This window comes from Pezoporus flaviventris, unplaced genomic scaffold (genome assembly GCF_033815535.1).
Source record: "Pezoporus flaviventris isolate CSIRO_AGI_PZ_B2104156 unplaced genomic scaffold, CSIRO_AGI_Pfla_v1 ptg000002l, whole genome shotgun sequence".
Taxonomy (NCBI): Eukaryota; Metazoa; Chordata; class Aves; order Psittaciformes; family Psittacidae; genus Pezoporus; species Pezoporus flaviventris.
In genome coordinates, this window is record NW_026892550.1 from 60,463,174 (window position 1) to 60,486,203 (window position 23,030).

Consider the following 23,030-nt stretch of genomic DNA (forward strand, 5'->3'; position numbering starts at 1 on the left):
ATACACGTAAGGTGTATTTTTCTAAGTCCTGCTGCAAGAGTGAAAGCTGAAGATATTCCCCCCACTGGGCTGAAAAATGTAGGTTTTTATGGTCTCAAAAAAGCAAAGTGATGGTAACCCCCTTTTTTGAGAAGTCTTATAAAAAAATTGTGATAGAAATGCAGGAAAAAAAGAGCAAAGAGCTTATTTAGGTCTAGCACCTGTGAAATAGCAGGCTGGGAAAAATATACTGCGGGTGCTCCCCACTTCAGTCCCACAACATCCAGCTGTATAACCTGCGCTGTAAACAAGAGCATTAAAGGATGCAGCCACTATTAAGACAGATTGTAGATACAGCTACATTCAACTATTAGGCTAATCATTTAAGATTAATTTTTCTGTAGTTCATGTAATTGTCTCTTTCCCAAAAGTCTGCTCATGTATCTGTCTGGAGCTCAGATCATATTGTCATTTTGTGTCAGTCTTGTTTAATCTAATACCCAAAATTTTATTCATGGTTAAAGGCCTAAGTGAAATGGCCACTTAACCAAATGCCTGCATTTCAGCAGCTTCACCAAATGACCAGTTTGACAGAATGACTGTGATAGGAATTAGAGCTAGTGCAGCTCACTTATTAATCATTGCTCAGTGACCTTTAACAGTAGCCAAATTGTATCTGAGTGTAGTTAAGGTGTCCCAGAGTTTGTGCATCGCAGGAGGAGGTGATGGACTGGAAAGCAAGGAGGGAGGAGAGAGCGTTATTCTTTTTTTTTGGGGGGGACACTGTCCCCATTGAAATAAATTACAAAAATACCACAACTCCAAAGGTGCGTGGACCAGATCACTGAATCTTGAATGTTGCCATGCAATTAAATGCTGGGTCTTGCTATTTGAAAGGAATATATATTTCTCTAACTAGGGCACTGAAATGAATAATCCCTGTTACCGAAAGAAAGTTATGTGGGCGGAAAATAGTCCTTGGGACTGGAATTCAGTTGCCAGCTTAGCTTTCTGCTGCACAGTTTTGCAGCTAATCAGGGCACACAGAAAGGGTTTCCAGCTGCTCTGTGCTTCCCCTGGGGAGGGATTTTATTGAGTGCTTGTGTTTATATGTGTGGCAGCAGCTCTTTCAACAATGTATGCAATAGCTACACTGCAACAGCTAGGGAGGCTTATTGGTGGGTCTGGTTTCTTGATGGGTTTTTGTTTCTTTTATTTGAGGTTTTTGTTTGTGTATTTGGTTTTTTCTTTGTATCCCAGAGGAAACAGCTGGGGAAAAGATCCTGGAGAAGGCCTGCAGGCCTCTCATGCAGTTTATTTGAGTTTGTTATGTTTGAGTTAATTTGTCCCATGATTAAAAAACGTGGACTCCTAAAGAATGTAGATGTGCATGAGAAATATTAAAAATAAACAAATATTCCAATCCTACCACCCAAATTGTCCTAATGTTTCTGGATAAAATAAATCAATGTGGGTATTTTCAGTGTGATGAAATAACACTTGAGAATCAATTCCTAAAAGGAGCTCGTTCAGCATTGGCTATGACAGACTTTGTTACTTTGATGAAAATACATTTGCAAGCAAGGATTATTCATACATCAATGGTCTTCAGTGCTGGAACTTGTGCCAGCAGCCCACAGAATGAGGCAAAAGTTCCGCAGAGTTGTGTTAAATGTTGGGTTTGTATTTGCTACAGGAAAGGTGAAAACTGATTTATGTCTAACAAAGTTAACCTAGAAGTGCAGTTTTTAAATAAGTAAAAGTTCCTTAAAGCAATTATGTAAAATCTTCATCTTTAATATGGTTTTCATTTGCTGTGTGGCTTCTTCCCCCATTGCTATGTTTGAGTTCAAGGCTTCAAAATTTTGCAAGAAGCCCTCATTTTTCGAATAATCAACAGACAAAAGGAGCAGACAGGCAAAATGACATCCTCTGTGCCTTTAGTATTTTTAAATAATTAGTCAATATGATTTCAATGTAAGATAGATTTTCTCAATTTTATTGTAAGAACATGATATATTTATGGAAAAATACCCTAAGTACAGCTTTTTCTTAAAACCAAACCATCTATTTCTCAGTTTTTTTTTTTTACTCTTGCTTCTATCAAACCACCTATTTCTTGGTTTTTTTTGCTCTTGCTTCTTAGAGTATTTCTTTACCCTACACCATGGAAAAAAAATTAATCAACTTTTTATGTTGAAAGCTACATTTCACTATATTAATGCTTTGTTTTCCATCACTTTCAGGGACAGATCCTCGGCTGGTATAAGATGATGTCCTACGAGGTTAGTAAGCTTGTCCTAAGTATAGTGCTGAAGATCCAGCCCTGTTTTTTTCGATGCCATGTGACTGAGTTTTTTCATGATATAATTCACAGATTGTCTTTCAATTTGTTGATAATTCTGCCACTGTCACTGTTGCTGTCTTATTTACTCCCTCATATATATTGATTTTTTAAGTTACTGGTTTAACTTTTTTTCTATCTTCTTCCCCTCCACACTCCCCAGGTTAATCTCACTTCTTGCCACAGGCTGGCTTTAGATAATCATGAACATACTTTGATACTTGCTTCTCAAATAGTTGCTGTAAATCTTGTGGCCAAACCATCCATTTTTCTTGGCAGCAGAGGCTTTGCTCCATTTTTGTATACAGTTTTTGCACACAGATTGAGTCATTTGCAAACATTGGTACCATCTAACTAAAGGCATTCCTGAGACAAAAGCTGATTTTTTTAGTCAGTCATTATCATGGTTTAACTTACAGGGAAGAGTAGGATTCCATCACCCCAGATGCAGTGTCACTGTAAAATCAATGCATACTGTTTCAGTGAAGAGCCAGAAATACAGTGCATGCAGTGATTTTGCTTATGTGTTTATACCAAGAATAACTCTGATTTTCTGTGTTGATATGAGATACAGTGTCCAGTCTGTGGAAAAGACTGGGCTACCAAGACAGGAACCCAAAATAAAGCCAGCAAATGGTGCCAAAACTGAATGCACTCTGAGGCTGTCATGCAAGATAGAGGTAGGCAAGAGGATGTATTTCCTTCCCAAATGGGCTAGGTAAACATCTGTAGCCTGTCAGATGGATACACAGGAGTAAAGAGCAATCTTTTAAATTTATTCTTAGTGCAAATAGATTAAGTGCAGCCTGCTTTTGTTTCTGTCATCTACATCTATGTAATCTGTGTCTTTGCATTTGGTTATCTTTTTTGGATTTTGGAAGTATAAGTAATCTGCTTTCGGCTTTCACCTAACTTCAGTGAAGAATCATTTCAAGGTCACTAGCTAGCACCAAATCATTCTGTGGCTGCAGGGGTACTTACAGCCAGAGGTCTGAACCACCCTTACAAGAGCCTAGCAGTTGCCTCCTTTGCTCTTTAATACTCAAAGAGGATATATGCCCATGTAAGATGCAATAGGCTGCATTGAGAGTTAATAATGCAGTCATCAAAGATGAAAAGGAAAGTCTGTGACCAGAAAAACTCTGACATTTGACAATTAATGGAGAGCATGCCTGAACCTGCAGAGTCCCAGCAGAGCTGGTCACCACTATTCAGGGCACATCGATAATACATCAATATTTAATATTGATCAGAGAGAAAATCACCAGCTGAAGAAAGAAAGTCTGCATATCTGCTATTATCAGCTCAGACTAGAAATACGTAAATGCAGAGCAACAGTAAACTTGTTTTTTCTCATCTTTGTTTTATATTATTTATTTTATAAATATAAGCCTTAGGAACAAAATCTGCCTATAAAATCCTTTGTCATTATTTCCTTCCTATTTCCCTTCCAGCCTATCTAGTGCATTTGCAGGAAGGTAAGCTGTTCGAAACAGTCCTCCCACATAAGAAACTATGAGAACTATGAAATATTACTGCAGTCCAGGTATCTCTGAAATGCTGATCTGCCTGGCTAACATGGAGCTGAAATGCAGTTATTCCCTTTGACATGAAGTCAGTTGTGAATTTACCAGATGAACTTCTTTGACAAATGGCTACCACCCACTCAATCCATCACTTCAGGGAAGCTAGGCTGCCTCATACTTTTTCTTCCCTGTGCTTTCATCTTTTGTTCTGCCTCTCAGAAAGATCAAGGGGTAAAATCCAACCCAATATTCAAAAGTATGTGATGTTGAGCACCAAACAAGTTACAAAGAGATCTTTAAGAAATGCATATTATACAGTAATCATGTACTTCAGAATTTCCTCCTTTTTAATATAAAGAAAAAAATCAGCCACAATCCTTCATTAGTATTTTAATTGGCATAACTGTTGAGTTTCCAACTATCCACATGGTAATTTACACTTATACTGAAGCTAGTGGGAGTTGGTTTATTTTTCTTTGTGCTAATCCAAGGCTCTCACTTCCTGCAACAGGAAAGCTGCAGACAACAGTTGTACTGCATGGGTGAAAGACACAAAAGGAAAGGTAAAATACATATGTAGAATAATTTTCCTAAAAACTAGGAGAAAAAGATATGTTAACATATTATGTATATCAGCTAGATTAAAGTACCTAATAAGCATTTTGTGTCGAGCAACTCTCAGCCTTGTTTTACCTAAGCAGTCAATGATGGAAAGTCAATGATTTTTAAAGAAATAATATGTAAAAATATTTTTTTTCTGTTCAGAACCTAGTTTGAGAAGAGGGAGGAAAATGCTCAGCACATATGCATCATCTTAAACAATTAGGTAGCAGAGCAACCTGTAGATGTCCTGATGTATGCATGTGCTATTTTCACATAAGCCCTGGGGTTATCTATGAAAGCCACCATCCCAGTGTCTTCTCCTGTGGAGCGTTCGCACAACACATTGCTGTGTATGAAGAGGGGCTGGAATGGGGCTTCTGAGGGAAAACCCAGTCTGGGAGAAGACTTCTCCCTATGGGTGCATAGGGAGAGTGTGGTGCCCTTGGTAGGGCTCAGTGGATGGTGGGGAGAGAGCTTGGAGACAGAGAAAGCCCAGACCCACAGCTGGTGTGAGCCTGGAAAGGGGCTACCAGAGGAAAAGGCAGGCTGCCAAAATTGCTCTCCTTGTCTGAAGCAGGGCATCGTCTGAAGCCCAGGACTCACAGGTCACATGGAGCTGCTCTCACGTGTCCCCCTCCCCTACATGTCCCAGACAGGATGCCCTGGTACCTCGTGGCAGTCCCTGATGATGGGACAGTACCTCTTAATGTGGCTTCCCCCTTCTTTCTTTAAGAATCATGTGGATTGCTTTAGAAAGTGTGTGATCTTTTTTATTCTGCGGTTTAGCTGTTGTCGGCAGCATTACTGTTGTTTTTTAATTTGTATCTTAAGGGAATAAGGCTTATTTATAGGAGTGTGGGTTTGCCTGCATGTCTGTCTCTTACTTTTTTTCTTTTTTTTTTTTGAGCCCAGTGGCAGATTTCAGCCAAATGTGACAGAGGGCTAAAGCTCTCCCAGATAATTAAGTTACAAATGTCATGAAAATAGACAAATGGGTAGAGGAGAGAGATGCTGTAAATGCCCATACTGTGGGAAAAGCTGCAGAGTGGTGTCTCACACCATTAGGCACTAGAACAGCCACATGGGAAAAGGGCCCCTCCAAATGCCTGAAACACAGACAGCTTCAGCTGGGTTTGTGTTCCATGCATGCCAGAGCTGACCACTTATAAGACAAAGCTCCACAGAAAGCAAGATTAATTCCTTCTGTGCACAAATAGCTATTAGTTTTTTGACTGGAAGTCCCTCAAAATGTTGTTTGGATTTAACTATTTACATTTTTAAGAAAGATATTTTCCACCAGTAAGTAGGTATGCTGAGGTGCATATGACTTAAACAGAAAAAAATGCCAGCTCCCTTTTTCTCTTCACAACCATTTTACCTTCACAGACTTATTAAAATGAGCACAGCTAAGGCCACATTGTGTTGTATCAGAAAAGCTGTACCTGTCGTGATAATTGAATCAACAATGTTAGCAGGGCTGCATAGGTTTACAGTGTGCAGAATTCAAGAACAGAGAGTAGAGCCCAGCTGAGAAAGAAGAATCAGTTCATACCATAGCATAGTCATGTCCTATCCATAATGGAGATGCAGCACAGCCTCCAGCCAAGATGGCTGAAGCTAGAAAAATCCAGAGCTCCATACATTTCAAGTTAACCACGTTGTTAAATATGCCACTGTCATGGCATGCTGGAATAACACGGAAAGATACATGGGGACAAATAAGTCCATGTGGCCAAACATCCCAGCTGTTTGTGGCCGCAACCAGGGCATGGTTGGGAACCAGCACCAGATGGTCCTGGTCAATTTTAGGAATATGGTGAATTCCAGCTTTGGACAAATTACCTGAAAATTTGGAAGGTGACAGGAAGGTAATTCACAAACCCGTTCCTGGGGTTCTGAATTTGACCACCCTTGCTCCTAGCTTTTCACTGTGCTGAAAAATCATGATGGGTTTTGTGGGACTTTAGCCACAGTCCAAAAGAGTGGAGGTTAGAAAATAGACACCTCTTGGCCTTTGTAGCCCATAATTTGGGGGTTGGTTTAGACCTCTGGCTCAGCCCAAAGTTCAAGGGAGGCAGTAGAGTCAAACTTCTTTCCAGCTCTATTTGAAGATTCATTTTAAAATAAAAGCCTTTTCTGAATAGCCTGTATAGAATTTATTACTAAGCAGATGCTCAGTTGTCTTTATACTATCAACCACTTTAATAATCTGTGCTGTTTCCAGTATGTCTGCTACTATCAAAAGAGAGAGAAAGAGAATAATCTTCTAAGTTTTTATTTAAACTCAGCACTGGTTGTGCACTCCTCTGGGTGATTTCAGGTTACCTGCCCTCTGTAGCACGATGTGGAGACTGACTGTGGGTAAAGTGCCATAGTATTTTAGCACATGTTCAGTACCAATAAGCCAGCATAAGCAAGTGCAGAAAACAGAAGCCTAATCATTACTCCATGTTCCTGGTGCATAAAGAGAGATACTGTCCACCCACTCAGTCTGTGATCAATGCCAAGTCTTTTGCAAATTTAGGGCTTTAGTTCAGCTTCTCTGATTTACACTTGTGCATTCTTCCTGGCTCTCACCTTTCTGGGGATGTAATGAACTGGTTGACCAGTAGCTATTCTGCTACAATGCACAAAAAAAGGGACGCAGGAACATTAAGATGAGCTATAACTGCTGAGGAAAGTCCTCTCACTCAAAGAGGCTAAGAACAAAGCCTCTTCAAACCTTTGTGGGCTTCATGAGATACCACAGTGGTTTAGGCTTAGGATTTCTCCAGGCTGTACAAAGTCACACAGAGCTGCTTCCCTAGGACACATTTACCTCTGTTCCCCTGGCTTGTCCACTAGTGCCAGTGTTTTAAGAGCTGCTGCATCTTTTTCCTGTGTGGGTGCTCTATAATCTGAACAGGGAATGGGTCTCTTTTGAATGAGTTCTGAAATACAGCTATAGTGGCATCATTTCATTAAAAAGGTGCCAATATAAGATGCCCAGGAAATTCAAGAGCATTTATTTACTGTCCCTGTTAAAAATAGATCACTTGAAATATTATGTTGGTTTGTAATTAAAGGTAGACATGTCTCAGCCATGGGCAGATAGTAGAGAGGTTTCTGAGGAAAATAATCCACCCACTGCAGACACATCTATTCAGAAAATGCTTTTTAGTTTACCAAAAAAAACCAAAACACTTGAGAGGTGGACATCTTCACATGAAAATCATGGATCTTATGTCAAAGTTACCTAATGACATACAGCATGGGTAGCAACTATTCATTTTCAAGAGTCAAATACCCTAGCAATATGAATAAAGGAATATTGTAGGGGAAGTTTAGGTAAAACGGTGGGTATGAGCTAATACATCTAAAACTGACAGAATACTATGCTTTCTTTCCTCTTTGGCAATTCTTACAGTTCTGGTTACATTATAAACTGGAGCATCATCAATTCCACCAAAAGCTCAAAATGAGCTGAGAACTTGAGTTTCAGCGAGAGCTTACTGTAGGAGACAGACTCTAATTCAGACTCATATTTGTTACAACAGCTACAGAATCTTTACTGTTTAAACAAATGAAGATAGTCTTGGGAGAAAAGCAAACAAACAAACAAACAGTTATTAATAAAACTTTACCCATTTGTCCCATTTTGTCTATGGAAAAAAAGTGAAGATAGGCTTTTTATACTGGAAGTTATAACCAGGAAAGGAAGTGATGAATTAAAACAGCCTTACCGAAGGTTAACATCTGGTGTGTTAGAGGACTAAAGAACCTAATCTACTTGCTTATGAATATACAACAGCAATAAAGATTATCAGCAAGGGCAAAGAGGAGGGATTGTTAATCTGAAATAGGTATTATTCACAACTCGGCTGCCTTCTGTGGGGTTGTGTCTGTGTGCAGACATGTACATGTTTGCTTAAAGTTAGAAACTGCTCCGAGGATTTATGAGAGTAGCGTAGTTTCCTAGTAAGTAAATAGGGTCAGCCACGCAGAATTTTTATTTCATTGTTTTCCTACTTTCTCCTTCCCTATTTTCCTATAGGGGAGAATACTTTTGTTCTTTTGTGGCTCCTACCAAAGTTTCTCCCTACACTTTATGGGTCCTTAACGATACCAGGGTAAATTTTGCCACTGATGTCACTGAAGAGAGGATTAGGCCTTTATCTAGAAGTGTATTAGTGATATAGAAAGATAAAACTAGGAAAATAACATAAAATGTCACAATACTCATATTCTTTAAAATATAGTTGTAATAACAATAAAGAAAAGAATTTTAATTTTAATTCCTAAATTGAAAAAAAAGTCTGCTAAAACACTGATTAAGCAATACACGCCATTAATTTCTACATGATAACAGAGAGAGATTATGAGATCACATACAAGTTAGGAGTTTTTGAGATTACCAGGAGTGGCTGATGACAAAACAACAATCCAATTTACTATTAATTGGGTTTAATGAGTGCTCAGTCTATTCTACTGCAGGGCCTCATCCTTTTGTATGCAAAGTAGGTGAACATTGTGACAGAAACAGGGAAATTATAACTCTACTTATTACTTAGCATCTTAGCAAAGAAGACACTAATGACTGTACATTGTACAGGATGGTAAAGAATTGTTTTGATGACATAGATATTAAAATTTTCATTTCTTATAAATACTGTTGAAAGCATCCTTTTAAAACTGTCTGCATTGTTATATTCAATTAACTCCAGTTTACAAGATTCTTGACACATTTTCTTTAAAATATATTAATATTATGTATTTTGCCTTTTAAACCTATTATGAATAGAGTACTTTTGACAATTATGAATTCATTAGCATGATGCAATTTGTATTCAGAGTGTACAAATTATCTCTGGCCTCAGCAGAGCTGAATGAAAACAGCACCATGTAACTCTCAAGGCTATGCTGAAGAGCAGTATTTTTCTGTAACTAAGATTCACAATCAAGTGAGAAACAGGGCTGCTCTCCACAAGGAGCTATATTCAAACAAGGGTAATTATCTAGTCATATTTCCTTTCTCAGGACGTTGCATTTCTTGTCATTAAAGGTTAAGCCCAGACCTTACTGTGGTCCAGTCTGTGGACACTCACTGCAGCAGGGCTGTCTCCAGGTGTGGGGAAAATGTGCTGCAGAAAATAGCGTGGAAAGAGATGCTGAATTTAAATAGTAAATATAAAGGTGCAAATTTACAAACCATTGCCTTCTGTAATTAATACTATCTGGAGACTCATTTTACTCTGTACTTAAGGGTCATTACTCCCAAAATCCCAAAGACACCGGTGTGCCCTGTGCTTCATTTTGGGATGTTTCTGTGCTGCAGGGACAGTGCAAGGCTGAGTGGATCTTGGGGGCAGCAAAGAGTCTCCTCAGCCTGAGGAAGTGCCACCAGAGGGTGATGTGAAGCCAGGTTAGCTCACCCTGCACACCCCATTTTTGTCCTTATCCTGAAGGGTACCTGGAGGGACCTGAAGGGCCCTGAGGCTGGTGCCTGGGATGCAGGCGGATGGCAGTGCTTGTCTCCTCCACCAGCTAGCTAGCACAAGTCATATCCTCGAGTATTTTAAGACAACCTTAAACTACGCCAGAGCCTGTTCTGGCCTGTGGCCAGGGAAGAGCTGTAGTAATCAGAGTAGGAAAATGCCTCACAGTGACATTTCCCTCAGCTGCCCTCAGCTGCGCTGCGCAAGACCATGGCACAGATGGAAAGAGGGGGTGGGAAGGTGGTGGCCACTGCAAAACAAATATATATGCTGGGCAGCTCAGGGGCTGAGGCTTCAGGTTAAAAAAAGGACTCGGAAATATATCGCTCAGGGCTGTTGAGCTGGGATTTACCATGAAGGTTTAGTTGTCTCTCTCACCCGCTGGTTTACTTCCATGAGTGAAAAACTGGTTTTAACCTTGTGTGGTTATTTTTGCATAGATGATTAGGTGTGAAGCATGAGCACTTTCATAAGCCAGATCCGAGAGGCCTTTGTGCCAGCCGTGCTGAGGGGGTGCAGCCCCACAGGGGGCAAGAAAGGAAAATTGAGCCCCTGTGGCTCTCTTTTTTTTTTTTTTTTTTAATGAAAACTCAATAGGCTCTATAAATTGATCAGGGGAAGTGCTCTTTCCTGACAGCCCAAGTCAACAGAGCAACAAAAGGTTATTTAGATCCTTCCCTCTGGATCCTGAGATGCAGCCATCTTGTGTTTGCCTTCATATCTAGAAAAATTTCATTATCTTAAAGTCGGTTCAACTGAACTGGGCTTGATTGGGGGAGTTTTTGGGCTTAAAGGAGAAATCGATACTGTTGGGGCAGCACAAGTTGGATGATGAGTACCTCACACAGTGTATGGCATCAATGGTCATGCTGGTTAAGATAGACTTTGAGGTCAGAAATGGTCCAAGTTTCACTCATTATGTAATATAAATAGAGGAGCTACTAAGGTAAGTTTAGCTTGCACTGCCCAGGCTACTACACCTCATTTTTTTAAAAAGGGAAGTGATCCCCAGGGATGACTTAGAAGCACTAGAGAAAACAGTATTCTTTAGCATGACTGCTTCCTTCACTTTTCACTGTCTGTCAAGACACCCATGAGTGCTCAGTAAGACATACTGGGGGGAGGGAAGACAGGGAAATACTCAAAACATGAAGAGTGGAAAGAGGAAGAAAGTATTATTAAGGTAACATTTACTCTGACTTTTCTGCATCAAGGAAGGGGATCTAACAGAGAGTGCAAATGTGTGCTGCAGTCTGAACCCAAGCAATCATTATGGTCTGATACATGAAATGGCTGCTCACAGAAGATGAACTTGTTAAGTATCTGACATGCTTCCAGAAATAGACTCTGTGAAATACATCTTTTGCTGACTTTTTTTTCCCCCGGCTTGAAAGGACAGAGCTGACTTAAACATAAAAGACTAGTTAATAAAACATACTTTTTACCAGAGTAGTGAAATGAAACAGGAGGATCTTGGGCTGAATTCTTTATCTTCTGAAGTCTAAGAAATAAGTTTATTCATTATAATGCTCTTTCTGCTCCAAGGAGCATGATTCCATATTGTTCTCTCTTGTTCTTGATCTTTGACCAGCATGAAGCTGATGTTGAATCTATGCCAATCTTTGAGTACCATTACGGTGAAGGTCTCAAGATCACAGAATAGGTCTAAGCCAGATTCAAGAGCAGAGAGGTCAGTTCAGAGCCTACTTAAACCTCCAAGTTGTGTGACCAAGAAACCAATGAAACAGCTGTGGGTGACAGGCCTGCCAAATGAGGCTTCTGGAAAAGAAGGCAAGCAAAGAGGATGCTGATCTTCTCATCCAAACAGTTGCTGCAAATAGTGTTGAGTGGATGTGTAAGATGAAAGACCTAGCAGGAGACATGCTTTTTGTGCTTTTTTGGCTAAACTTCTAACAGTAAGCCATGAAGTTGTCATTCAGCCCTTGTCAGATGTAATATGTAAGCCACATGCAAGGCAGCTCCATACAGCTAAAAGAAGCACTGCTGTACAGAAGAGTTGGATTTGTAGTCTGCCATCAGGACAGCCAAACATGCATTGCTGAGGTGTGAATTATGAACGTCAGTTTCCAAATGGCCAAGGGGCAATAAACATTAATATAAACTAGACATGGGCCCATGCCAAATAACCCCGTCTCTCAGAGCGTTTAGATTGCAAACATTTGATCAGGATCCAAGCCTTGCAGCTGGCCTTATCTCTGCAGTGGCCAAGCCAAAAACCCAGGGTTTGTGGCCACCTGGCACATTTAGCAATCCAAGGATGCAGTGTCTGATTACCTGCTCCTTTGCCTCCTCCAGCTAACAGTCTCTTTTATCAACCATCCCTTGTGCTTCCTGTCTTGCTCTGGTATTCTTTCTTCAGCTTCATGTTTTTTCTCTCTCTTATTCATACTGGAGGTTCTCCAAATAAGGGACACGCTTTAAAACTCTGGGTAGAGTTATGCAATATAATGGAGAATTATCAACGGGAAGCTTGGAGTCTGAGCATGAACTTTGCACCTTCCATGCAAGGCTGACAAAGTGCACTAGGCTGCTGTACTTGTGAAAAAGAGGTGGGCAAAAAGCACATAAACATATTCAATCCAACTCGGAATACCTTCTGATGTTTTAAAAGACATATTAAGGCTGGTTAGCAATAGGTGCCTGTGGGATCTGAGCCAGAAACTCCAACCGTTCCTGGGGTCAAAGACTGGATTCTGTAACTGTCTGTGTTTATTCTTTCCACTTCAAATCCCACTGACTGGGCTTCAGTTGGAGATTGGCAGTCTTAATGTATGTGGTTTTATTTGTTGGGATGTAATGCACAGAGAATCATTTGGACTTGCCAAAATACACAATTGATCCGCTTGTTTCACCTCCAGTAGCAATAGCCATGAGAGGAGTTGCGTAATTACCTTGTTCTTGGTAGACTCTCCTTTTCTCCCTGGACCCTGGTCTTGCCCCAGACATTAAAGCATGACCAGCATTGTGATACTATAATTTCGGGGGGGGTTCATGTCTTCTGTAAAAGAAATTGTCAGACATGATCTAAATATAAAAGAATGCTTTCACTGAACTCTAAGAGGTTAATTGGCATATTAATTATCAGTAATTAATATATGCATATACAGAGAGAAGTGGAGATTTTATTGGTATGAAATGTGTCCATTAGCTACACTTCAGACTCATCAAATCCAGTGTTTCTGAAACATTAAGACTATTGATCTACATTATAGATTTGTGATGTGTATTTAATACTCTCATCTTAAAACAGAACAAGGGGATGCTGAGCTTGCATCTGCAGTTGTCTCAATTTCCTCTTCTCACTTACTGCCTGAAAAGCACATAAAATTTCATGATAATTTCACCCCTGGTTATAACCATCTCTGGTTTTGGCTGAACAGATTTCCTGAGCCTATATATCTGGCTATAATAGTTATACTGTTGACTCACGGTCATGTAAGGAAAAACTTTGTAGATTCCACACTGATAAAATATCTCCAGCAATCTTATCTGAACTTCTAGAAAATCAAAGTTTAATAATATTGTTTTAGACAGTGAGGCAAAATTTTCAGTTTCCAAATTTTTGAGAAATCACTCTGTTCAATGACATTTAAACCTAGAACTGGTGGCAAATCTTCATGGCTTTATATCTGAGCAGTGTATATATTTTCCCTCTGTTTCTTACTGTTGCCATCAATGTGGGAACATGCTAGACCAAGTCTTCTATACAGCCCTTTCTATACAGCCCTCCTGGACTAAAAGTGTGTCCTGGACCTAGGACATTTCTGTGTGTCTACACTTCCAGGGGTAATCTTGAAAGTAGACCCATCTCTTCTCTGTCCAAGCCCCACAAGCATCAAGGGCCACCATCATCAAAACAATTCCTTAAAATGTGGGTGTAGGTATAAAAACTACTCCATTAATACCACCCAGCTTTACGTCTCCACTTATGTGGGAGTGCAGAATATGTCTGACAATGTCTCCAGCTCTTCAGGGATAAGCACAAACACTCTTGTGTTTTCTGTTTGGTTATGGGGTTGGAGTGAGTGGGAAGGGTTCTGCTTCTTTTTCAGCTCACATCTCACAAATCTGCCAATACGTTGTCATCATGTTCTCCATCCAGACTGCTGCAGGAACTTCAGTTTCACTGCCTGTCTCATTGCTTGACTTTTTTTTTCTTTTAATAAATTATTTTTTGCTGAGCAAGATTGAGAGGTGATGAGCTTCACAGGGGCTGTCCTGGCACACATGATCCTTGATAGTCTTACTGAGACTATGGGGCAACCCATTATTAGTATGAGGGATACCAAGTAGGCAAATTATAGTGCAGGTCTACCATAATGCAGCTCCAGGCAGAAACAGACAGCTCCAGGTTTTGCAGTATCACCTACTGAGATGCCAGGAAAGGTTGGAAGGTCAAACTGTGAGCTGTTTCACTTTCTTCTACTTGTGAAGGCCATGAAATTCTTTATAGACATTTTAACAAATAATGCTTCAGAAATATACTTTCTCCTAAAATCCTGCTCCTTTTTATTTCTCAAGTATAAAAGCCAAAAACAACTCAGCACGCATGTTTCAAGTTGAATAAAGGAAGCTTGTAAGAATACGTTTCACCCTTCCAGAAGGGTCATTATAAAAGAAGTAATGTTAAAAATAATTTTAACATGATCTTCATTTTTCTGCATCTTTTAAGACTGAAATGTGCCCGAATGAAGCCTTTCCTTATCCTCCTTCTTTTCCCTTTTGCCCCACACCCAGCCTCTCTGTCTCAGTAAAAGGAAGGTTTTGGCACCTCTGGCTATAACTGAATGTTGGGACTCTCAATGTTTACCAGCTCCATCTTAGGATGAAGTCAAGATGCATATTTTCCCTCCTCATTTTTCCCTTTTCCTTCTGGTACTATGTCACCAAAGGAAGAAAATCAGGTGCCCAATTTTAATGGTCAAAGAGATGTTGCAGGATGCACCCCTCTGCTGCTCTAGTCTCCATTAACTATAGTAATGGAGATCTTAAGTGACTACCACTGAATTTTTAGGACATTTGAAATTATATTGTTAGTGCTGTGTCCTTAAAAAGCAAATATTACTAGGTATTTCAAGACTGTACCTGAAGAAGGATTAGGTATTGAACCTGGAGCTTCCAAGATGGAACCCATTTGTTCAAATACACCTCAGAAATTACAAGCACAAATTGCATTTGCAAAACAGAAGAAAATATCCATTGAAAATTTGACGTCATGCTTCCTAAGGGTCACAATAGTACCTGTGGCTATTTCAGTTTATGACCACCTCCCCATCACCTTCAGGCCTAGATCTAAAAGAGAAGTAAAGGCTGGCAGGGGCTTTTTAATCACCATTAGCACCGCATGGTATCATACATGCAGTCTCACTAACACAACTACAGATGGAAGGTGCACACAGGCATACATGCACATCCAAACAATCGCTGCATCTGGTTCCAAATTTACCCATGTGCCGTCTCACCAAAAGACATTCCAACAGACCACAAGGTGTATGAGACAAGGACTGCTTTCTTAAAATTTATGTACTTTTCCAAATAAGCATATGCACACACATACCTAAGAAGAGAGCAGGAGAGAGACACCACAATATATAGGTAAGTATACACACATATTGCCTAATAAAAAAAATGACCCTAATGGTTTCACTAGGTCTTGGCAATTACAAAACTAGCTAAAGATAATATTAATGATGTATAAACATTCTTTTTTTTCCAAGTAAGGTTGTTTATTCTTATGAGTGCTCAGAAGAAAAAAATAATAATGAATTCTAAAAGTGATTTGAAACAGTGCCAACAGCAACATCTTTGCATTTCCTAGGTGTTTATAGATCAGGGACCCTGTCAAGCCTGGCTATTGTGAGGGTAATCCCAAAAGGGCAAAGTGCAAAACTTCACCTTTCCCAGTGGGAATTTTGTAGAGGATGCTGCCATAACTGTGACTGAATCCTACAACCACTGAAAAGGACAGTGAAGAAACAAGCAGTGCCTGGCTTCAGCAAATGTGGAAACCTGCCATGTATTCTGTGCATCACTTTTATAGTCCAGATCATGGCATATGATAGAAGCCAGAAAACAGTCTCTTATCATAATTCCACAGGCAGCCTCTCTTTTATATGTGCCCTGGGCATGATCCTGCCAGTTTCATGGGCACAGATATGGAAGAAATTATTTGCTTTTCTCTATAACCTATTTACAGGGATTTCTTCTGAACTCCCAGAATTTCCCCTAGAGTAGGACAGCCCCATGCTGTTCTCAGTTAGTGTCATGAATAACATTTTCCAACAGAAAAGATGGTTGAGTTCAGCCTGAGAGATTTCTGACGCAAGCCCTTTGCCAAATACAGCCCAGGATTTAATTTGGAATTTTGACTTTTGGGGCAGCCTGCTCCTAAGCTGGGGAGTCCAAGGTCATCATCAACTAGCTCTTCCCTGCTTGGCACTGGGAGCAGAAAAGCCCAGGAAGGCTTGGCTGTAAAGTAGGCCACAAACCTTGGAGTTGCAGGCAGCTGTTCAATAGAACCAGCTTTCTCTAGCACCAAGGAAAATGAAGAAAATGGCAATTTTGTTGAGCAGATGTAGGTTCTGGGAAAATATTTAATCTGGAAAGTGTCATATGTCTTCCTTTAGGAAAAAGAGAGTTCTCAGATCTTCTGGCTCATAGGAAATCATGAAGCCTTTTAGGTTTTGGTTAAATTTGGTTAAAGTGAAATTTGGAAAAGAACATTTTTCGCACACCTAAAAAGCTACTTTACCACCAGTTTTCCTTCAGCTGCAAGCTCGGTCTAATTAGTCAAAGAGGTTACCAAATAAGAGGAATAGCTGTGCTACTACTCTTTCTCACATCAGTGAAACTTAAAGAAAGTTCACAGCATCATTGATGTTATTGTAACTAGGATTTGAAAGCAGGATAGGAAATAAATGTCATTGCCTTGTCAAAGAGATGTAAGTCTTATACTAGCTGTATATTTGCCCTCTGGCCAGTAGAAAAACAGTGAAAAGAAGGATGAAAAAAAAACAGACTCGCTTGGAAAAAATATAATGGAAATATAAGGCAAATAACCCAAACTGTTTTATACTTACACCTAAGACTTTAAATTTTCATTTACCCTACCCAGTCTTGAAATACTAGGATAAACTTCACAGGGATGTTAAGGAACACATTACAGTAACCTCACTATCTCTTATCTCTATAGCTCTCAGAAAAAGAGAATGATCCAGTGTCACGTAATAGCCTCTTCAATGCTGCAAATAAGCCACTAGAACACTGGCCCTAAAGTGGGACATACAGAGTACAATCCTGCCACCTGAGACACTCAGATTTGGCCACTGGAGAGCAGGATATGAAGGGTTTCTGAGCTGTTGCACCTGGTCCAGGACTTCCAGTCTGTGCAGATCACCAGAATCTCTATCTTCTTCCTACACAAGGAAAACAGGCTTACCCAGGCATGAAAAGGGAAAAAAGTTACCCACCTGTCAGTGGACTGGCAGGCTTTACATACAGATACCCTTTTGCATACACATGCAGCAGTAAGTTGCAGTCCATTTGACTGCACAAAATGGTCAATAATGCCATTGCAAGCCAAATGAAAACAAGGAGTTTGTCTTGAATCAAGCTTTTTATTCTAAATAAAATGAACCTGATCAGCAGGTGCTTTTAAAGAGGTTCCTTCTGTATGGAAATACAACCCAGTGTGGGAGACACATGCTCCATGCAAAGGTAATTAAAAGGAATGGTTTAGGTGAGAATATGGGACCCTGTGTCTTTCTTTGCATACTGTATTATAATGAAAGAGTGATTTTCTTTTTTATACTTTGTGGAACATGAACCAGCAGGTCAGTTGCACAAGATGTTTGCTGCTCCCATTTTTCCATTGCTCGTACCTTTGGCTTGGATAGATTCCTCTGAAAACCAGCTTTACAGAGCACCAAGTCAGGCAAGATTGCCAGAGACACTGCATAGCCCAGCTAGTCAACAGCCTGCAGCAGCTGGCCCATGGTGGTAAACCGCTTCCCCTTAAAACTAGTGTCTTGAATTACTAAATAAATTCATCCATTTCTAAAGATAGATGCGACAGAACGACAGCTCCAGGCAGGCCAATTACTTTGTTATATAAGAAACTTGGCCTTCTGGGCAATGTCAGAATTTGCCTGCAAAATATCTGGCCCAAGATCAACAGTAAAATGGAGCTGTGATTGCTTCACTTTGTCTGACATCCACATGGTTTTCTCTAGTATGTGGCAGTCTAATCTGGTCAAGAGCTACATTTTGCTTGCATCTTAGATTTTATCATCATTTTACATTTACATTAGCGTCCCTGTGAGAACGAGGTTGAGATAGTTTTAAAGAGGACTGAGCAAAGTGGAAGGAGAAAGGTATCAAAAAAATATAGCCTGAGATTACTATTTTAAATAAAATTCTTGTGTGAATATTGAGCTTTCATGGTGAAGAAGGCAGAAGGCTGTGAAAACACATCCTGCCTGCCTTACTGAGACCTGGAAGTGGTAGGATGAGCATTAGCTGTGGTTGCAGACAAGCTATGGGGGAGCGGTTAGGCCCACCAGTCTTTTGAGTTGCAAGTGCAAAGATCAGAACTCCAACCGAGGAGGGAGGTTTTTATAAAGAGATCAGCAGGAACCATGCTGCTGAGAGCTCTCCACTGTCCCACACTTGCAATCTGGCACATGAGCTCATCAGAAAAATAACTGATTTAACACTTAGCCCAAAGACTTAATCAGTTCAAAAGATTTTGGTTTTCTCTGATTACTTTATGCATTGTATTATTATGGAAGACAAATTCCAGTGGAAAAAAAGGAACGGAAGTATTAATGAAATGGTTAAAGAAATCATTCTACTTTTTTCCTTTTGCAAATGGTCAGTCCCAGGTTTTGCTTGTATATTTTGTAGCTCTGGTCTCTGATTTACATGTCTTTGGCATATTACCGGAGAAAAACACTTTTAAAACCAAATAAAAAAATTACCTTTTTTGTCGCTGAAAATGGCCTGGGGGACTTATGACATAATCATACTGAGACATGTAACTACAGAGAAATCTAACCGCCTTAAGTGTAGAGGAAACGAAGTTCTTCAAAATCGTAAAGTAAAATCCATCTTCAAACAAAATCATAGTGCAATGACCTTTATCTGACTCCAGCTTCTGTTCTGTATATATTGGGAACCAAATCGTGGGCTAACAAAGAACGAACTTGTTACCTTGCAAGTGGTCAGTAGAAGGCCTTTTCCTCACTTCTGTCTTACTGAAACTTTCTACTGTGTAAGCAGGACAGCCTTTGTGAATCAGCCCTGTGTTTGACTTATGCACAGAGGTGAATGCTATCCTGAAAAAAGAGAGAATAAAAGAGGTGATTCAGGCTGAGACTTGGTAGACTTAAATAATGGTTTTAAATTTTCAGAAGTCAGAGTGTAACTGATTAAATCTGCAGCTGTCTAGAGGAAAGCAAGTGATAGGTGGATCTCAGAAGATTTGGGACTAGATTCACCCATATGGTTTGACTCATTCTGACAATAGAAAACAGCTGTAAAACTGTTTCCCTGGCTAGAAAAAGTTGGGTTTATGGTTGCTTTGAGTCTCCAAGCATATGATGAATATAGACCTTTGTCTCAAGAAGCATCCAAAAACTCAGAAGCTTATCTGCATTTCACAGCTAAATAAATTGTGATAGTAAATTTGAAGTGATAGTCCTCTGTGAGCTTTTTCAAGTCATATTTGATATTGAGTAATTGATAAGAATTTGAATATAAATTCTGTCTGTGCCAAGAGGAGGCTATATATTTTGTGAACTCCATTTATTAAAAGGAAGACCCTGCTCTGGGAAACTCTAGGTATAGAAGAGCAGAAGGACAATTAACAATCAATCTAGGTAGACAGAACAAGACGAACAGCGTGGGAAGAAAGTTTAAACAGGAAGAGTGACTGAGCACTTTCACTCAGCTCATTTTCATGTCTTAGTAGATCTGCGGGGGGGGCATTTGTTTATTTACCTCTCCTTCTTTGATGGACTCAATGGGAAGACTGGGGGACCGGGGCTTTCAGGTTTCATGAGATGAGTATTTTGAGAGGAGACTTTAAAGAATAAGAGGTGGGGCACAGTGGATTGGGTCAGGAAGGAAATTTCAGGCAGGGGGAGCTCTGTTGAAGAACGCACCAGAGAAAGAGCTGGTGAAGCAGATGTGTGCAACTCGAGCCAAGTAAATGAGGCAAGGGTGAAAGGGTGAGAGCAGAGCTCTTCCAGCAGACTTTCCATACTTCCACTCTTGTTTCAGGCCTGAAATGGAATTAGAAAGCAGGGCAGTGTTGATGGAGAGAGGATTGCAGTGGCAAAAACTAACTCAGCATCCTCATCTTTCAAAAATGACATATTTACTGTTCTGAATTGAAAGTTTAGATTAGATATTTTTTCTGTTTCCACTATCTTGTACTGAGAGGTAACAGCATTTTCTAATTCTTTTTATAGATTCATATGCAAGAAGTCTGCTGTGTTTTCATGTTTCCTTGAGACAACTTGCACACTTGTGTTCTCTGAATGCAGAGACTCTGGAGACTGAGACCAAAAGAGATGCTTTATTGTTTGCTGTCTTGCTCGGTCTCTCTCCCCACCACCCCCCAAAATTGTTTCTCTTTTTCCTCTTTCCCCAATCTCTAAATGAAGTATTTCCAAATGTGCATTTTCTCAGTCTTGTCTGAATGTTCTTTAGATTAAAGGTCAAAAATACAATTCTTGTCATTGTGTAGATACCAAAGAGAATGGTAAAAATGGAACAGTATCTGTTCTGTGGACTACATTAAAAATAACCAAAAGCAACAGCTTTAGGACTGATTTAAAAAGTCATGCAAATGTGTAAAATCTAACAGCCTTAGGACACAGTTTAACACTTTGAGACATATTTCATACTTTTATAAAGATCCTTTAAAAGTTGGCAGGAGATAAATCACCTATTCCAATTATTTTGAGATTATGCAAGCTAGGCATATTACAGCGTTTGATCACAAGTACTTACTGAACTGCATATTCTCCAAATAACCCCTTTCAAGGTCACACTCGGATCTAGACCATAATGGCTTTCAGTGCATTGATGGTCTGAGGGCTTTCTGCCCTTCCACTGGCAGCAGTGGGAGTTAGACAAGTACAAAGAAATAGGAAACTCAGATTGCTTTGGGGCTAGTAAGATTTCGCACCCATTTTAAGTAACATTACATCAATTAAATGGCAATGCATTGACAAAAGAGGCAAGATCAACATTTGAAGGGTTTTGTATTCATATATGCCTGTTTACCCATTCCTTATGGCCATAGGATCATCTTGAAATTTCACCAGGTTAACTAAAGTACTCGCTATTAAGTGGAATACAGAAGGTAAAAAAAAAATAACCACACAATAAGAAGAAAATCCCATGTGATAAATATCAAATGCAGGGTATTCTTCAGCTGTTCCTCTTGACACTATAAAAAGTGTTACGCTCTTTGCAAATATGGGATACACACCTATAGGCCATGGGAACAACAAAAAAAAATTGGTCATTTAGTTGAAGTGATTCAGTAGACAATGACATTTTATCAGTAAAGGGAAAAACTTTTGTGCCCTTCTTGAAATAAGCGTTACATAGATGTACATAGTAATATATTCACCCGCTGCTGAGAGTTAGTGCAAAATCAACATTCTTTGATAGGGATACTTCTGAAAAGGTTATTCAGTGCTTAAAAGAGTATTTGTCACTTGCATAATTTTAATAGAATTAGCAGACAGTTTGATGGGATTACTTCATCTCATGATAATCCATCTTCTCTGTAATACTGGAAGGTTTTGGTGACAAATGTGGCTACTGGCTTAAACATTTTTTTAAACCTCATTTTTAAAAGTCATTGTGTCATTGAGTGTTGTTATTATTAGAACCGGACACTTGCCAAAATCCAGAACTGTGCAATCCCAGCTCAAGAGAAATTTGGGACTGCACAACTTTCCATTTTGAAGCTATCTCTCATTATTTGTAATTTATTATTATTATTTCTTTTTTATTGTTGAATGTGAATTCAAGCAAGAAGAAGTATAGAGAATTAGAGTGCCTGAAATGTTTATAAAACAGAGATGGCATTGGAGGTGCAGATGAAAGGATAGGCAAGGAGAACTGGGAAAATAGGGTAGAGGTTATCAGGAACAACTTTTACCTGGCAGTGCAGTAAAATGTTTGACCAAGCTGAATGTCCTGTAAAACTCCCACCTTCCCAGGAGTTTTAAGGTAAGTACTTAAGAAGGCAGTTAGCAGGGAACAGTGAGAACCAGCATAGATAGTTTCCTAGGATCTGTCTGAACTTTAATTTCTAATACTTTGTACAACCATATGGTGGGGAAATGCCTTCTTTGCTTGGAAAAAAGAATGGAAAAAACATGGAAAAAGACCACCATGGTACAAAATTAGAACCAGCGCAACTTCTGCTACAACAAATCTTCTGCTCCTGATTTAGAGTGTGTATCTGAAGCAGAAAGGGGAAGGCAAGAACCCGTCTCTGCCTCCCTCTTTTTCATCTGCCATTTTGGCTTTTAGGAGTTTTTGTGAGCAAGAAGAAGAGTAGCTTCCAGTGTTGTTAAGTGATGCACAGCTGAGCCAGGATGGGCAAGGACAAAAGTGACCCTCACGCTATGCAGTCATCACTGACTCTGGCAAATCCTTTGGAGGGATGGAGTGTAACAATTGGCACAGAAGAAGGAGTCTTAGAAGACCATGAAGATATAAGTGATGAAATGGACCCCAGTGGTGTCTATGACAAGATAACAGAGGTTTCTTATACCCAGAAGTAATGTTTCCATGGCTACCTCCCTATGGGAATACCGTATACTCTTCTTGCAGGTCTAAAACAACTGTCAAGCTGGAGGGTATAAAGTAGTAAAGTTGCTTTTGAGGACTTCATGATTGCTAACTTATTTATCAGTTCTCTGTATGTCCTTTGACGTTTAGATACAATTTTCCCTCCCATGTTAGATCATTAAGGCCATTCAGGAACCTCATTTCATTTTGAATAAAAAAAATGAATATCAACCTGGGATATCAGAGATAATCTAAGGCAGAGGC

At 39.7% G+C, this 23,030-nt stretch overlaps 1 long non-coding RNA gene across 2 annotated transcripts in view; it reads right to left on the reverse strand.

Moving 5' to 3' along the window:
* Positions 1-19,362, reverse strand: part of LOC133275579 (uncharacterized) — a 31,593-nt gene extending 12,231 nt beyond the window's left edge. For both annotated transcript variants that reach the window (XR_009745606.1, XR_009745605.1), the window contains exons 1-2: positions 19,158-19,362; positions 17,312-17,362 (exon numbers count right to left, since the gene is read on the reverse strand). This is a non-coding gene — a long non-coding RNA (uncharacterized LOC133275579). The remainder of the gene's footprint in view (positions 1-17,311; positions 17,363-19,157) is intronic.
* Between the last annotated feature and the right edge of the window lie 3,668 nt (positions 19,363-23,030).